This window comes from Coptis chinensis, chromosome 1, assembly GCF_015680905.1.
Source record: "Coptis chinensis isolate HL-2020 chromosome 1, ASM1568090v1, whole genome shotgun sequence".
Classification (NCBI taxonomy): Eukaryota; Viridiplantae; Streptophyta; class Magnoliopsida; order Ranunculales; family Ranunculaceae; genus Coptis; species Coptis chinensis.
The window spans coordinates 55,694,440-55,710,942 of record NC_141456.1 but is presented as its reverse complement, the minus strand read 5'-3'; the positions used below and the strand labels follow the sequence as shown (position 1 = coordinate 55,710,942).

At 33.6% G+C, this 16,503-nt stretch overlaps 1 long non-coding RNA gene across 1 annotated transcript; it reads right to left on the bottom strand.

The window, feature by feature from the left end:
- Positions 1 to 296: 296 nt before the first annotated feature.
- On the bottom strand, positions 297 to 4,802 carry LOC147524614 (uncharacterized). Its single transcript, XR_015219933.1, has 2 exons — positions 3,414 to 4,802; positions 297 to 3,368 (listed from the first exon to the last, which is right to left on the bottom strand). It is a non-coding gene; the product is annotated as an uncharacterized LOC147524614 (long non-coding RNA).
- Between the last annotated feature and the right edge of the window lie 11,701 nt (positions 4,803 to 16,503).

Sequence of the window (16,503 nt, the reverse complement as noted above, 5' to 3'; positions counted from 1 at the left end):
ATAGCTAGAATGGTGCGAATTGTCTCCATTTTGGCAACTGGAGCAAATGTCTTATTGTAGTCGATTCTAGGTTTCTGGGAAAAGCCTTTAGGCACCAACCTTGCTTTGTGCTTCTGGATTGAGCCATTTTCATTGTACTGTGTTTTATAAATCCACTTCAAGCCAACAACGTCTTTACCATGGGGACGATCAACAAGTTCCCATGTATTATTTTTTCGAATGACATTGATTTCGTCATCTATGGCTTTCTGCCATTTTTCATCTATTGCTGCTTCTTCATAATTTCCTAGTTCAGAAGCAAGGAATGCAACATTACAAGATTCATAAATCTCTCTCAAAGATCGTACATTCATTGGTGGTGAATCAGAATCAGACCTAGAAGAGCTAGAACTACTTGAGTTGGCTGAAGTTAGAGTTCCTGGAGGAGTTGTTGGAAGTGCATACTAGAAGGGTTGGTTATGTATGTTCTTCAAAAACAAGTGGTAATTTGGTATTCTGGTTGCCATCTTCCCACTTCCATGCATTTAACTCATAAAATATAGCGTCTCTGGAGATCACCAATGCATTGGTGTTTGGATTGAGTAACTTGTAAGCTTTAGACTCGGCACTGTAGCCAATGAAAATTGATTTCTCGCCTTTCTCATCAAACTTTTCCCTGTATTGAGAAGGAGTGTGAGAATAAACAAGATAACCAAAAACCCTGAAAGTAGTGACTGCAGGTTTCTGATTGTGCCAAGCTTCATAAGGAGTCTTGTCCAGAACTACTTTTGTAGGTGCGTGCTTTGTTGAGGATGTATACAGTTGTGTCAACTGCTTTAGCCAAAATATTGCTAGGAAGGGCCTTTCCTTTGAGCAAGCTACGCGCTATCTCCATAATAGTGAGATTTTTGCTCTATGCCACACCATTTTGCTGTGGTGTGTGCCTTATAGTAAACTCTCTTTTGATTCCATTGTCCATGCAAAATTTTAGAAACTCATTAGATGTAAATTCACCGCCAAGGTCTGTTCGTAGCACCTTCAACTGATGGCCACTTTGTTTCTCAACAAGTGCCTTGAACTACAAGAATGTATGTAAGGCTTCTAATTTCTACTAAGGGAAATACACCCCCATCATCTTGCTATAGTCATCAACAAAGAGAAGAAAGTATCACTTCGTATTGAAACAAGGTGTTCTCATTGGCCCACATATATCAGCATGAACCAAATGAAGCAGAGTTCTAGCTCTCCAAGATGTCGAAGCAAATGGAAATCTATGAAATTTCCCATAAACACACACCTTCACAAACATTTTCTTCATGTGCAATAGGAGGAAGACCAATCACCATATTTTTCCTCTTGAAAAGTTGCAAAGCTCTATAATTTAGATGACCATACCTTCAATGCCATAACACCGATTCATCAATTTTATCAACTTCCAGGGCATATGACTCGACTGATGGCATATTCAAAGGAAAAACTTTACTGGACGATATTTTAACTTTTGCCACTAACTGCGTGTCTTTTGTCGAAGACCTTGCATTCATTATCATCAAAGTTAACTGTATACCCTTTCTGAAGAAGTTGCCCACCACTTAGCAAATTTTGAGTAAGCCCTCGAACATATGGGACATCAGGAATAGATCTAGACTTCAACATTCTACAAATTTCCATCACCAAGCTTTAATTGAATTGGGAGGTTACTTTTTCATCCAAGCTGACAAAACAATTTTTATCACCTGTCATATGATTATTACAACCACTGTCCAAATACCATACATCATGAGACTCCTATTGGGTGTTCATGCAAGAATAAAATAACTTATCCTGAGAATTATTATTTTCAGAATAGTTGGCTTGGTTCCTATTCTGAAAATAATAATTTTTCTGCATATGATTCAATTTCTTGCACCTTGTACACTTATATATGCAATCTTCACTTGCACGCCCAACTTTCTTGCAAACATTGCAATATGGAGATGAAAAAAAAAATTTATCATACCTTCGGGAATTGTACCATTACCTTCTTTGTATCGCTGGTTGTAGTTTCCTCCAAAATTAAAATTTTTACCTTTTTGAAAATTTCCCTTTTGCTTGTCTTTTCTGGCCTCTTGTGCGCTTTCTTGTCTGTGAAATTCAATTTAGACTGAAGGCTTGTTCAACTAGCTGTTCGGCAAACCTGCTCATTCTTTTTTCATGTATTCCAAGAGAACCCATTAATTCAGAGAAAGACAACTTAGACACATCTTTAGATTCTTCAATAGCTACTACTACATGTTCGAACTTTGGTGGTAAACTTCTTAGAATTTTTTCAAGAATATTTTGATCGGCAATAGAATGTCCATAACTCCTAATTTGATTTATAATGCCATAAACTCAAGAGAAGAAATCTTGAATTTGTTCACTTTCTTTCATGAATATATTGTTGAAATCTCACCATAGCGATTTAAGTTTAATGGAGATTACCTTTTGTGAAACCTGGAATTCTACTTTAAGAATTTCCCATGCATCTTTTGACTTCTTTGCAGCCAATATTCTTGGAAAAATAGATTTGTTTACCCCTTGTTGAATGAACAGAAGTGCTTGTAGGGAACTATTCCGCTAAAACAAATAAATCTAATTTCAAATATACAAAAATTATAAATAAATAGAATTGAAAAATTGAAAAACTTATGGTTTGATTGAGGCATGTGCTTGCACATTGTCCTTAAGGTATTATTGCTGCCGCAACAATGCTAATAGCCTTTTGGCAACTGCCTCCCAAGATACAACGATTAGTTCTCTAGCTACCAGTAGCATTGTGAAGAGAACTTAGAACTCTAGGTTTGTACTCCAGACAAAAGTTGAAGAAAAACTACACTCACAAAAGTAATTTTGTTTCTTCTCGTTTCTTCTCACTCTTTTGCTAATGGTTGGTTCTCTACTTTATATAGAGATCACCATAACTCTCATCAACACACAAATTTGTATCCACTAACTCCATAAGTGGTGTAGGTTGACTTTATAATAATTAGCATAATTAATTTGCTTTTAAGTCACAAATATGGAGTTACAAAATATAGGTAATTATTTCATTCTAATAAATATTTTTATAAAATTGTTTATTTTTTAAAAACAAATCAACTTTTATAAAATATCTAACAGTGCTTTGGCGTCTTTCTTCCCGTTGTCTTTGTATTCCTTCTTTTCGAGCGTTAGTGCTTCTAGCGCGATCACATTAGCCGGTTCTTCATAATTGTCTTCAACTAACTCCCACAAATCTTGTGACATGAAAAGAGTTCTCATCTGTAGACTCTAAAAATCATAGCTTTCGCGGTCGAAAATTGGAATAAAGGTTTGCGCGTAATTAAAATTTGTAAGTGCGGAAGCGGTATTCATGGTATTGGGCTGGCCTAGGAGAAAAAAAAAAAAAAAAAAAAAAAAAATACTCTTGATACCAAATCTGTTGGAGTGCTGGAACGAGTTGAGCAATTTAACATTTTAACTAGACCGAGGCGTTGATGAACAACAAAGAAGGATTAGCGAATAATGAATATAGCAGAAATTATATAAAAAGGGAACAAGCCGGCTTTGATTATATTGAATGGGATGAATACACGTCCTTACTTAGGGCTGTATTTATAGCTCCCTACTTTCTATTTCAGCACTTAATAAACTAGGAAGCTACTTGTTGAACTAGTAGACTGACACTACAAGAAATCTCTAGAAAGAGATAACCGACTCAACCTATTTCAGAATTTGCTAATTACTAAATTAGTTTTATTTCAACACTAATAACTATCTTTCTCTATGGAAACTCTAGTTTGAATTGGATGCTTCAAGACGAGATGTCATCTAAATCTTATAATGTCAATTGAAATGATGCACAAATAAAACAGACATAGTGCATATATAATGAATGTCACATCACATAAATACTAACTTAATTCACTATGGTCGATCGAATTAAAGCAAATCAAATAAAAAATTCAGTTTGTCCAACTCATATTCGACAAAGCATAACTTCGGACTCCGATGTCCAAATGCAATCAAACTTGGTTCACTTGAAAGCAGACACCGAGCACTAACTTTTCTGCCTAGCTAGGTCACTGAAGCTTAAATCTAATTCTAACTATGCTAAAGCGCAGCTGGAAATCAGTCCAGTACCATTGAACTCGTCGGCCTACAACACCTTCATATTTGTAATAAGACTACAACTTGTAAACCATGACTATGGATATATTAGATTAACTACTTACTTGACTCTTGAACATCCAAAGACACAAGGAAAGTAAGAAAATATCAAACCAGTCCATGGTGGTGATTAGATTAGAATAAATGTGTAAAAGTTGTAGGAAATTGAGTTGAAACAGTTAAACTTTTCATCCTAGGTCACTGAAACCCAAATCCAAATCTAACGAGGACAAAACTAGGACAAATTTGAGCGCAAAGTCAATCCAGCCCTAGGCAGACTTGCAGCATAAGTATTCTTAAACTTTTAGTCTACAATATTACAATATGGAAGTTATAACTTCAAATAAATAGAGTTGAGGATGTTTGGACTTGGACTACCAATTAATGGAGAAGTTTCTCTCTATTGAAAAACACCTTCAATTCCCTTTTGATCATCACCCAATCACCACTCTTATCCCATGTGATAGTATAGCGTGGTTTGCTATACATTCTTAGAGATAGCGAGTGAGTACTTGTAAACTGTAATTTTCTTCATTGGTGCATATTGAGGCACTGAAGATTACTATTAAAATACGCTGATATAAGCCTTCAAAAACATTTGATCCTCACTTGGCCTTGCGATAAATATGTGTTATTGTAACTCCATAGTTATAATGTCCATTCAAGGGCTTTTGTGGACACGTGGAAGAGAGAGAAATGGTAGGATGAGAGGAGATAGAAAAACGTATCGTGCACCATTCTAGTAGTTATAATGTCCATTCAAGGTGTCACCGTATCTTTTGCACGTGCAGTCGTAATAATTTATGTGAACTCAAGTATCAATGATGTAACAATTTACGCACAACTGACTACCGTGTGCGGTCGGCCTTAAAAGCTGGCTAATTAGAAGCGCGATTCTCGTTGCCTCGTTGGTGCATTTGAAGCAAACTTCTCATTTTCCTTTGTTTGACAAAGAAACAAATTCAGTCGATCAAGTCGTGAGCAAAACCAATTCAAGCCGCCAGTCACTTATCATGGGCCATAGTTGTAGACTAATAAAACATATTATTTGGATGGATAGACCTAATAATTGACTAAAATTGCAATGGAATAATCTGTTTGTTATCTGTCATAATATAGAAGAAAGATAATCAGTATCAAAATTTGGATTTCTTTTTGTTCACTATGGTACAAATGATACAGGCCAATCGATCCCCCTAAGATAGTTTGTATATGGACACTCCAATCCAAAAACCAAAAATTTTATTACAACCAACAACCACAAACTTAAGCTATGGAATTAACTATAACAAACAAACAATAACAATACAAAGTAAAAGAATAACACAATGATTTACCGTAGTTCGGCTAATGATGTCTACTTCCACAAGAACCAATCATTTTATAAGTATGGGACAGAAGATTACAATCACTCTTCTCAAGTCTCTCTAACATTTACTAGATTTTTCTTCTATAATCACTCTCCATACAAGTTTTAACTCTTTGCAAGAGCTATCTCTCTCTCTCTCTCTTGTTATAGGTAAGAAATCCTAACTTTATGTATATAGTATTCCAAAATTTCGATGTAAAATGAAATTCCAAATCATCTCGGTTTATAAGCGAAAAATCAGAACTCTCACCAGGCATATTCGAGGGCGTTCGCCCCTATAGTGAACAATTAGTCAGTACCCAAACTTCACATCCTGAAGAAAACTTTGTTGTGAAAAGCTATGGGGGTGTGCGCCCCTTTGGTAATTCCATCCAAATAGTCAATACCGAATGTTCACATAATGAGGAACCACCTTACAATCTCCCACTCCCAAGCCATGAGGGGGGATACCTCCACACATTTCCAAATTAACAAGAGAAGTGTGCTACCAATCCAGTAGTAGCACAACAAACGTCAAAATTGCCTTTCGGCAAAACTTTGGTCATTATATCCGACCCATTCTTGTTGGTATAGATCTTCTTATTGCACAATCGCTTCCCTTCGAGAACTTATCTAATCCAATGATAACACACATATGTGTGCTTTTATCTAGAATGAAAACTTGAATTCTTGCTCAAATGGATGGCGCTCTGACTATCGCATAGTACCACAAACAGTTTCTGCTTTAGCCCTAGTTTATTGAAGAACCTCTTCATCCATAGCATCTATTTGCAACACTCAGTGGCTGCAATATACTTGGTTTTTATAGTCAAGAGGGCAACACACTTTTGCAACTTCGATTGCCATGAAACTGTTCCCCCTACAAATATAAACAGATAACTGAAAGTGGACTTCATCGAGTAAATATCACCTACCATGTCTGCATTTGTGTAACCTTCAAGTAAGCTCTTACCCTCACTAAAACAAACACGCCTTAGAAGTGTCCTTGAGATATCTCAATATCCACTTAACACCTTCCCAATGCTCTTTACCCGGATTGATAGAAATCGACTTACAACACCCATGACGAAAGTAATATCCGGTCTTGTACACACCATTGCATACACCACTGCGGATGCATAAGAAATCTTTTACATTTCTTTCTTCTCATGTTCACCCTTCCGACACTTAGATTTGGTCATGCGGAATTGGCCACCAAGCGGACAACTCACCGACTTCGCTTGATCTATGTTGAATCTCTTTAACACCTTCTCAATATAGCTCTCTTAAGAAAGCCACAACTTTCCACTCTTTCTAGCATGAGTGATCCATATACCAAGTATTTGTTTTGCTTGACCTAAATCTTTCATCTTAAAGGACTTACTCAAGTCTTTCTTTAACTTGGATATTTTGTTAATGTTTTGGTCAACTATCAACTATCAACATATCATCTACATACAACAAGAGCACTCTGAAATCCCCATCTAAAAACATCTGAACAAACACACAGTGATTGGAAGTAGATTTCTTGTAGCCATGTTTCACAAGAAAGGACTCAAATTTCATGTACCACTGTCTCAGTGCCTGCTTCAACCCATACCAACTCTTTCTTAGTTTGCATATCATGTGCTCCTTGCCTTTGACCTCAAACCCTCTTACTGGTCCATGTAGACATCTTCCTAAAGGTCACCATAAAAAAAGTTGTCTTGATATCTAGTTGCTTAACCTCTAGGTTCATATTTGCGTCCAAACTATATACCACCCTAATAGAAATTATCTTAAGCACTGGAGAGAAAATTTCATCAAACTCAATACCTTTCCTCCCACCAAATCCCTTTATAACAATGTGAGCTTTGTACTTTGGATGTAGATTAGTCTCTTCATGCTTGACTTTGAAAATCTACTTGTTCTTGAGAATTTTTCTTCAATTCCTTTCAGTTTCTCAACCAAGTCATAGGTGTGATCCTTATGCAAAGACCCCATCTCATCTTGTATAACCTTCAACCATTTCTTTTAATATTTATCTTCAAGAGCCTCTTGATAGTATATATCTTCTCCACTATCGGATAGCAATACATAAGTATGTGGCGGGTACTTGGTTGAAGATTGTCTTTCTCTCTCAGATCTCCTCAACTCATCATGTGGTTGCTCAGTGGTGGTTCATGCAAATCTTCTGCATCTTCTATCTCAATAGGTTCAATCCCATCAAGAACAATAGGACATCATGAGCCTCAAACCCATGGTCTTCTACATTTTCAATGCCATCTACCGGTTGTTCCATAGCCGAAACTTCCGGTTCTAAATCAACAAGGTCGTCAACAAAAGCTTCTAGCTTCTCACAATTCAATTCTCAAAGTCCTCTATTGTTCGGTTTTCTAAGAATGCAACATCTCGACTACGGATTACTTTTTTGTTAATATGATCATAAAAGATATAACCAAACTTCTCATCCCCATAACCAAGAAAAATATACTGTTTGGCTTTATCATCAAGCTTGGACCTCTCATCCTTGGGAATATTAACAAATACTTTGTACCCAAATACCCTCAAGTATCCATAATCAATATCTCTGCCTGACCATACTGTAAGACCCCAATTATTTTTACATTATTTTGTAACAATATTTAGTATTTTGAAATTTGATACTTATTTCCTAGTCAACGTGCTATTAAATGTGGGCTTGACTTTTTGATAGAAAGAGAAAGGAGGGAAAACAAGATGATATTTTTGAAATTTTGTTTAAAGGAATTTAGTGTTTTGAATTTTAAGTTTTTGTGGAGATTTTTAATATTCAGAAAGTTTTCAAATAAAAGTGAAACAAAATATTAATATAAGGTATACAATAAATATAGTACTTATAATAGAGAAAAATATTCTATAGTTAGGAATAGAGATATTTGGTAAAATAGGAAATTTCTAAAATGTTAAGCATAATATAAATTCTTTAGAATGGAATGGTTTATAATAAATTTAGGATTTTTAAGAAAAATAAGTTTTTGCTTAGAACTAGACAAGTTAACTAAAAGAAAAGAAGGAGAAATGGCGGATTCATGCATCTTTTAGCTAGCTTGGGATAGGATTTCTAGCGTAATATTCTCTATACTCTTTTTCGTGATACGAGAGGTGAATAGTTATGTTTTTTTTCTATTTCACCAAAACGAAGAAAAAACTTTACTGTCAGAGTTTTCCGCTACGTTTTTGTTATGCTTATTCTTCTTTCGATATTCTTTTATACTGCCGAATTGTTAAACTAGTTAAATGTTATATATTATTTTTCTTAATTATGGAAATTATTGAAACCGTTGGAACTCTGAAGAAGTTAATGGCTGTGCAAGCCCAGAGAACAGAGAAATTGACCTGTATAATGTTTGAACCTTTATTATGTTTATAATGTGGTTGTTTTGGGTTGTTGGTTGATGTCGGGGAATTAAGGGATTGATGTTGGTTGTTGGTTGATTGGGTGGGTGCTGTTGAAGGTTGAAGGAGGCGTTAATGGCATCGAATGCGATTTGTGAGGAGTGAGGATTTTTGGGTTTTGATTATACCCAAAGCTTTGGTTTTTGATGGGGATCAAAACCCAACCATTTGGTGGTGGTTAGTGGCTGCCAGAGGTGCTGTTGAAGCTCAAAAGTCTCGTTAATGGCGGCGTGATCAAGTTTTGGAGCAGCGAGGGTTTTGAGTTTTGATTGTATCGAAAGATTGGGTTTTTGGTAAGGGTTAAAACCGATAGGTTTAGAGGGGCTAAATGTGGGTGGTTGATGGTGGCTGACCGGTGGAGGGGTGAGCTATTGAGGAAAAAGAAAGAGGGGTGGCGATCCTGTGTCTTTTTTTGGTTGGGCTTGGGCCGGAATAACTTAGTTTGTTTCTTTGGGCCGAAACAAAATTAGTTTGTTTCTTTGGGCCGGTTTCTATTTTTGTTTTGGGCTAGGTCCATATGACTTTAAGTGGGTCAATTTGAATCTTTAAGTTGTTTAGACTTTTGGGCTTTGGTTTTGGGCCTTGGTTTTGGGTTTTGTTTTGGTTAGTTGGATTAGGACCATGGGTTGAAGTGTTTTACATACGGGTTTGCGTCAGGACCCGTATGGATGAATACCGGTTTGGGACTGTTAGGCTTGACCTGTTGACCAGTCAACCCTTTGATTGTTGACTGTTTATTGCGTTACATTTTGTATATATTAATTTTATAGACTAATACAATGGTAGCATGTTGTGGAAGCCTGTATAAATTATTTTGTCATTATCTAAGAAACATTTGACGTTGATATTGTGCAATTATTGACACGTGACGAGAGTGAAATTTTAAGAGACATGATATTCTTAAAACGCTATAAAAATGTTATGCGATACGTTTGGAGCAATTGTGACATTATGTAGTATGTTGAAATTGTTGTTCTGTTAAATGATATGATATGTTAGGATATATATTAAATGCAATATTTTTGAGAAATAAATGATAGGATTGTGTTAGGATTGTGGTTTAGTGCAATATATTTTATTTGGCACGTGAAAGAATGAAAATAAAATGTATTGTGATATTTTCAAATATGGTGGCTTAGTGCAATAATTTATTTGGCACTTGATAAAGTGAAATGGTTATGAGATACTAATGTATGATACCTGAATAAATTACGTAACAAAAATCTTAGAACCTAGCTACCACAACTCATGTGTTTTGGCCCTTATGTAGGGTGTATGTGATATGATTTGGCCCTTGTGCAGGGTGTGTGAGATGTTGATTGACCCTTGTGTAGGGTAGTCGTAGCCGAATAGTAGTTAAATTATCTCATTCACAAAATTAGAACGAGACCCACATTATTTTATGCTGAATAGTGGCAGTACCCACATAATGACGTTCGTGTGGGGGTTACCTGGCATGCAATATCCCACTTAGGGTAATTACGCACGGAGTGGTTCATTACGTGAGGGGTGGCATGTGTATGTACATGTTCGGCGTAGGGAAGTGATTGTGGTAGTCAGGGAAACTAGGTAAGACATAGAGATGACGTGATTCTAGAGACACTTGAAGAAACTCTAAACAATAATTGTGATGATATATCAAAGTGTACGTTAAATCTATAATAAATGATTTATTGTAATTTTGTTGCATTCACAATGGTTTTGTAGAAGGGTGGGTTGAATTGATTATTTATACAGGTGTGACCCACTCTGTGATTAGGCCTACACCGTACCAGTGTAAGTATAGAGTAAGTTTTAGTTTTGTTATTTTATTATTAGATGCAGTTGATCTAGTACGGTTTGAAGCTAAGGCGCTTCAATGGAGGAACTAAATACTTTATTATTATTAAATTGGAAGCTAAGGCGCCTCAGTGGAGGAACTACCTGCCTTAATTATTATATTTAAGAATGTTGTATTATTCGTTAGATGTTAAGACACCTTGGTGGAAGAACTAACTGCCTTATTGATTGTGTATTTATATGTATAAGTACGATTTATATTTTAGGGCTACTCATACTAGCATTGTTTATAATACTGACCCGATTTGCATTTTTGCTTATCGGGTGTGTTCATAAAATAAACATAATCAATAAGTCTTGACAGGATTAGTGCTGATCGAAAAAGGTTGATTGCTGCTTGTGGTTTGCATTAGCTTCTCATTACAGAATATGTTTTGTTTTCTCTTGAGGTGCAATAGGTTTTCAATTGAGACAATGTTTTTGGTATTTTCAATTATAATAATTAATATTAAAGAGTTGTTGAAAGTAAATTTGTAACTTAATCATATTTAAATTGTTAATTTTTGTAATGAAGAGAACTTTTGTTTATTTAAATTTTTTTTATTGGTTTCCAATTATTGGAATAGTTAAACGGATAATGGGTTTTTGGAAGTTGAGAGTGCATCACACCTCAAAAATCGAAGAGTCGGGAAGAAATATTGTTTTTCGGATTTTGTCGAAATTCGGGGTGTGACAGTTTGATATCAGAACATTTGGTTATCTTAGACTTAGGTGAGTTTAAGTAATCCTCAGATCTTGGTTTATGGGTAGTGTTTAGAAAATATTATTTTTAAAACTATTTGTACTAGTCGTTTTATTTTTACAAAGAAAATAAATAAAGCGAGTCAATATATTTTTTGATTTGTTTGTATGTGTAATGTGTATATTTATATTAGTTACTTTTGTGGAGTGCATATGAAATGCTTTTTATTTTCCTTATCATATGAGGAGTAGTTATATTTGTTATATGTTAATTATTAGTGGTTTTTATCAAAACATTGTGTGATGTTATAATGTTGTTTTATTGTTGGTGTTCATTTTCACATTGATTATGGATTAAGTACGATAACATGTCTGTTAACTTTGTATTTGAGTGTTATGTTATTATTCAAGAAACAATGAGATATTTTAATCTATATTGAATGAGCTACATTAGTTGATGACTTTACGACGTACTAAGTGAGGAACTAATTGCCTGTGTTGGAGGAACTATCTCGCCCCACTCGTACAATTTTAATTAATGAATATTGTTATAGAATATAAGAGATTAATTTGTTAGATGTGATTAGTTAGAAATAGGAAAAAAAAATAAAATAAAATAAAAGTGTATTCCTTTTGAGATGTGTATGCTTGCGTATATACACTTTCTTATATTATTGTATATAGATGAACTATTACCGTGTGTATATGATGATAATATTGTTTCACCAATAAGACATGCATGTGTAGGTTGTTTTCTTAATGACGTGTTATAAATGATTAATTAAAATAGTTGTGATAATTAGTAGTCATAAACCATATTGGAATTTATGTAGAGGATGTCTTAATATAATGATGATCTTACTTCAACAACAAACAATTTTTTTTTTTTTTTTTTTTTATCTTATAAGTGTGTTTCGTGCATATAAACTATGACATGATTGATTAATATTGTTACATTAGTTTCACATTGATTTTTGCATCTTCAAGTATTTAAAAATATATGTCTTGGATTTATTGTTCTTAATTAATATATTGAACTTTGTTCATGCCAATATAACTTGTTGTTGGTGATATATTAGAAGTGGGTTTATATTATCCTAAAAATTTTAAAATTCGTGTTATACGGTAGCAAGTCTTATTTTAATTGTCATTGTATATGGAGATTAATTTTTTGTACCTTTTCTCTATTTAAAATAATTAGTAATAATAATAATAACAATGAACATCGAGTATTTCTTCTTAATTGTTTTGTTTCAGTCTATATAATTTTCATAGATGGATATGAAAAATATATATATATATATATATATATATATATATATATATATATATATATATATATATATATATATATATATATATATTTGGAATACGTGTTATATTTGATCCAGTTTCATTCCTGAATTAGGATTCGATGATTGTTTTCATATTTATGATTTATATAGTTTTAAATGATTCATTTTTGCTTGCTGAAATGAGAGTATTATATATTTGATTGTTTATCTTTATCTCATGTTGCTAAATTATAATTGTATAAACTTGAGTTAGAGTTCCTTAATATTTTGTTTAACAATGCAAAGAAATAACATTTCTAGATACAATAAAATAATAAAATAAAAGGGTTTCTGATAGCATGACTAAAGTAAATATAAAGTTTTATTGTTTGAGGTTGTTACTATCCTGTGACATTTCAATAGATTTCAAATGCATAATAATTAGTGTAATTCATCCGTTCTCTATAACTTTTGCCAACTAATTAATTTTATTATTGTTTACTTAAAGTGCATTGGTGTTCTGATATTTTCTTTCACCACATTTAGTCTTATGGTTTATCATAATTAGTTGTCATGGATGAAACTATAAATTATATGTATTTTGTTGTTTCAATTTTCTTATGAAATACGTAGTATGTCTGTTGCTTAGATTGTCATCCATGATAATAAGAGGAACTTTATATATATATATATATAGTTTATTAGTAAAAGATAATACATTTTGATATATTCATGAAAAGAAATTGATGTAAAATTGGATAAGAATATTTTAATGCGTTTTGTTGATAGTACGGGAAAAAAAATGGATACCATGTTACAGAACATTTATGCATTATTAATGATGATACATTGGTGTTTAGAGTAGTGAACGTTATTGATTCATATTATTGTTTGTATTTTTAATTAGATGTTTCCCTTTCGATTTGACTCATATGTTTAACTAAAATGTTTGAGATTTTTTTATTGTAGTTTCAATGACAAGAGTGATTTTTGTTTTAAGTGTATTAGGACACTAATTTTTCTTTTGTGCATAACAAAGAAAAACTCCCTAATGTTTTCTGCAGGGATGAACTTACCCCATATTATTGATTAGTTTAAGTAGTAATAATTTGTTTTAATATAGATAGTTAAACTATAACAGCTTTTGTAGTGGCATGAGGACATATATTCTGGAATTATTTAAAAAGAGTGCATATCAATATTATCTTGCTTAAGTTTAATCTCTGTACATTCTTGAGTACGTTCTAATTTAATAACTAACATTACGTGTTCATATAACTTACCTTACTTTCGAATCTCGGGACGAGATTCTTTTGAGATGTGTATAGCTGTAAGACCCCAATTATTTTTACATTATTTCGTAACAATATTTAGTATTTAAGAATTTGATATTTATTTCCTGGTCAACGTGCTATTAAATGTGGGCTTGACTTTTTGATATAAGGATAAAAGAGGGAAAACAAGATGGTATTTTTGAAAATTTGATTAAAGGAATTTAGTGTTTTGAATTTTAATTTTTTGTGGAGATTTTTAATATTCGAAAAGTTTTCAAATAAAAGTGAAACAAAATATTAATATAAGGTATATAATAAATATAGTACTTCTAATAGAGAAAAATATTATATAGTTAGGAATAAAGATATTTGGTAAAATAGAAAGTTTCTAAAATATTAAACATAATATAAATTCTTTAGAATGGAATGGTTTATGATAAATTTAGGATTTTTAAGAAAAATAAGTTTTTGTTTAGAACTAGACAAGTTAACTAAACGAAAGAGGGAGAAATGGCGGATTCGTGCATCTTTTAGCTAGCTTGGGATCGAATTTCTGGCGTAATATTCTCTATACTCTTTTTTGCCATACGAGAGGTGAGTAGTTATTTTTTTTTTTCTATTTCACCGAAACGAAGAAAAAACTTTACTGTCAGAGTTTTTCCGCTCCATTTTTTTTCTGCTTATTCTTCTTTCGATATTTCTCTTATACTACTGAATTGTTAAGCTAGTTAAATATTATACATTGTTTTTCTTAATTATTGACATTATTGAAACTGTTGGAACTTTGAAGAAGTTAATGGCTATGAAAGCCCAAAGAATAGAGAAATCGATTTGTATATTGTTTGAACCTTTATTATGTTTATAATGTTGTTGTTTTGGGCTGTTGGTTGATGTTGGGGGATTAAGAAATTGATGTTGGTTGTTGGTTGATTGGGTGGGTGCTGTTGAAGGAGGCGTTAATGGTGTCAAACATGATTTTTGAGGAGTGAGGATTTTTGGGTTTTGATTACACCCAAAGGTTTGGTTTTTGATAGGGATCAAAACCCAACCATTTTGTGGTGGTTGGTGGTTGGCAGAAGTGTGGTTGAAGCCCCAAAGACTCATTAATGGCAACGCGATCGAGTTTTAGAGCAGCGAGGGTTTTGAGTTTTGATTGTATCGAAAGATTGGATTTTTGGTAAAGGTTAAAACTTATGGGTTTAGAGGGGCCAAATGTGGGTAATTGATGGTGGCTAACCGGTGGAGGGGTGAGCTGTTGAGGAAGAAGAAGGAGGGGTGGCGATCCTACTTCTTTTTTTTTGGTTGGGCTTTGGCCGAAATAACTTAGTTTGTTTCTTTGGTCCGAAACAAAATTAGTTTGTTTCTTTGGGCCAGTTTCTATTTTTGTTTTGGGCTGGTTCCATATGACTTTAAGTGGTTCAATTTGAGTCTTTAAGTTGTTTAGACTTTTGGGCTTTGGTTTTGGGCCTTGGTTTTGGATTTTGTTTTGGTTAGTTGGATTAGGACCATGGGTTGAAGTGTTTTACATACGGGTTTGCGTCAGGACCCGTATGGATGAATACTGGTTTGGGACTATTGGACTTGACCTGTTGACCAGTTAACCCTTTGATTGTTGACCGTTGAATGTTGACTGTTTATTGCGTTACATTTTGTATATATTAAATTTTATAGACTAACTAATCCAATGGTAGCATGTTGTGGAAGCATGTATAAACTGTTTTGTCATTAGCTAAGAAAGATTTGACGTTGATATTGTGCAATTATTAACATGTGATGATAGTGAAATTTTAAGAGACATGATATTCTTAAAACGCTATAAAAATGTTATGTAGTACGTTTGGAGCAATTGTGACATTATGTGGTATGTTGAAATTGTTGTTATGTTAAATGATATAATATGTTAGGATATATATTAAATGCAATATTTTTGAGAAATAAATGTAAACGCTCCGTCATTATATCTGTGAGATGCTACTCTGAGGTATTATAGTATTTGTGGATATTTCCAAAGGGATTGTGGTTTAGTGCAATATATTTTATTTGGCACGTGAAAGAATGAAAATAAAAGGTATTGTGATATTTCCAAATATGGTGGCTTAGTGCAATAATTTATTTGCCACTTGATAGTGTGAAATGGTTATGAGATACTAATGTATGATACCTGAATAAATTACGTAATGAAAAATCTTATAACCTAGCTACCACAACTCAGGTGATTTGGCCCTTGTGTAGGGCGTATGTGATATGATTTGGCCCTTGTGTAGGGTGTGTGTGATGCTGATTGACCCTTGTGTAGGGCAGTTGCAGCCAAATAGTGGTTGGATTATCTTGTTCACAAAATTAGAACGAGACACACAATATTTTATAGCGAATAGTGGAAGTACCCACATAATGACGTTCGTGTGGGGGTTACTTGGTATGCGATATCCCACTTAAGGTAATTACGCACATAGTGTATCATTACATGAGGGGAGGCATGTGGATGTGCATGTTCGGCGTAGGGAAATGATTGTGGTAGCCA